We start from the raw sequence: 2,500 nt of genomic DNA, 5'->3' as shown, positions 1-2,500 counted from the left end.
GAGAGAGAGAGAGAGAGAGAGAGAGAGAGAGAGATGCAGTTCCTAACAAATCTTTTTAACCGACATTTTTATTGCCTTTGTAACTGTGTGCGTGACCTCAGGGGTTTTGTGTGTGTGTGTGTGTGTGTGTGTGTGTGTGTGTGTGTGTGTGTGTGTGTGAATACCAGCATCCATTAAAGGTGGAAAGATGTGAGACAGTGAAACTAAACATATTTGTGCTGGTTACATATCCCCAAATTCTACTATGAAAAATTTTTGGACTACCTTGCTTCTAAGATGAAACACATTCTATCAATTTCTCAGTTCTCTGAAATCTCCAATGTAGGTGATTTCAATGTTCACCACAACCTTCGGCTCTCCTCCCCTTTCACTGATCCTCCTGGTGAACAAACCTAAATCTTTTCTATCCCTAATGACCAACAGCATCTTGTACAGGACCGTTCACGTATCCCTGACCGCCTTCGAAAGAGTTCCAACATACTTTGCTTCGTCCTTACAACTAATCCTTCTGTTTACTCTGTTAATCTTTTCTCTCTGTTGGGGTCCTCCAATCGCAACCTTATCACCTTAACCTCTCCTATCGCTCCAGTAAGGCCTGTGGACCCTCCCAAGAAGCTGCGACTATGGAACTCTGGAGCTGCTGATTGGGTGGCCCTCAGGCAGTACTGTAAATCTTTGATTTTCCCTGGAATGATTATTCTTTACAGCCCCGTTAGCCATCCGTGTGTGCTTTGCGCATTACTGAGGTTATTTACCAAAGCATGCAAACAGACACTGCTTTCTTATATCCTGTGTCTAATGTAGAAAACAACCTTGGTTTAATTACGCTTGTTCTAATGCTGTCCACAACAAGGAGAAGGCCTACAAAAGGTACCAGAGGCAACCCACACCTGAATCTCATTTCTGTTATGTTTCTGCCAGCAATAGTGTTAAGTCTGTTCTTCGCTCTGCTAAAAATAAATTCCATTGTTCTAAATGCTCTAAACTCTATAACTCAAATTCTTCCCACTCCTTCTGGCACTTAGCCAAAAACCTTTTTAAAAACTTTACCTCATCATCCTTCCATCCTCTTTTCCACTCCGATGACTCTGTAGCTATTACTTCTATAATCTACAAGTATATAAAGCAGAACTCTTTGCAATGACTTTCTCCTCAAACACTCAATCTTAGACGATTCCGGTGCTCTTCCTCCATCAGTTTCCCCCTCTGACTTGCTCATGGCTGACATTAAAAGTTTTGAATCATTGCATTTTCTGCCAACACTGTCCTTAACACTAATAAGGCATATGGGCCTGATGGGGTCCCTCCTATTTTCCTCAAAAACGTTTTTTTTTTTTTTTCACCCTGTCTAGCCCCTTAACTGCGGGGCGTCACTTTCATGACGCTCGGGTGCAATGGATCATAATGAGGGGCGTCAGTTTTGCGATTCTGTGTTATTTTGAATTCGCCCAGGCCATGAATTGGTTGCTTGTATCATCTGTCAGTACTGCCAGTGTCTAACAATAGTCAGTGCTGCTATTGTCATCTGTACTCCCATCCATTGTTGACAATTTAGCCATTTCTCCCCATTCTTGACTCCCCTCCCTACCTCCCCTCCATTACCCTCTCCTCCCACCTGCCCCAGCTGTGCTGCACTAGGCAAATCTTGCCCGGATTTTTCCACTCATTTCATCCATGGGAATGAGCCCTATGTCTTATTCTCATACAAAAAAAAAGAAAAAAAAAGGTAATTGATAGTGTCATACACCTGGAATTCATTAATTATCACCTGGCAACACCCCACTTGCACTCGTTCGCTAATTCTCCCTGTTTATTTCCCCTTGATATATGCTGTATGACCTGTTCTCATAATAAAAATATATATAAGAAAGGAAGGGAGAAGCCTAAGTGATATTTACATTCACCTGGAACTAACTAATTTCCTGCCAATAATTTCACAGCATATAAATTAGCATATAAATTAGCACAGCATATAAATTCGCTAATGTTGTCAACCCTTGACGGCCCCACATCAGCCTCGTCATTTAGTTCAGTGTTGTCTCTTGAGATGAAAGCACGTAGCACTCGGCCTCCTTTATTTCTGCTGCTTCTGGAGGGCCCTGTGACCTCTACCCCTACTAAACCTCATGTGGGAAGGGGTAAAGGACTAAGTGACTGCTGTGGAGCATGAACTGCTAATTTATCCATGATATTGATGGACAGTGACTACAATCTTTCTGGTGAATCGTGTGATGAGCCAGTGGAGGAAATGGTGATAAACTGTGAGTGTCCCAGGTTCATCCTGGCTCCAAGGGAAAGGAGCCCTTAGTTACTGGAAGTGACAGTGTATAACATAGTGTAAATAAAATGTAAATATAAATAATTACTAATATAAGAATATGAGTACAAATACTTGGACTAATGACAGTGAAAGCTTTGCTCTCTACGCTAGTTTACTGAACGAGAAAGTTAATGCCTGGAGTGAAAAAAAAAAACTATTACTGAAGGAAACTTATGGATA

The sequence above is a fragment of the Coenobita brevimanus genome, chromosome 46 (genome assembly GCF_032717465.1).
Source record: "Coenobita brevimanus isolate Jiangsu-jjx chromosome 46, ASM3271746v2, whole genome shotgun sequence".
Lineage (NCBI taxonomy): Eukaryota > Metazoa > Arthropoda > Malacostraca > Decapoda > Coenobitidae > Coenobita > Coenobita brevimanus.
Note: the sequence above shows the minus strand (reverse complement) of the source record.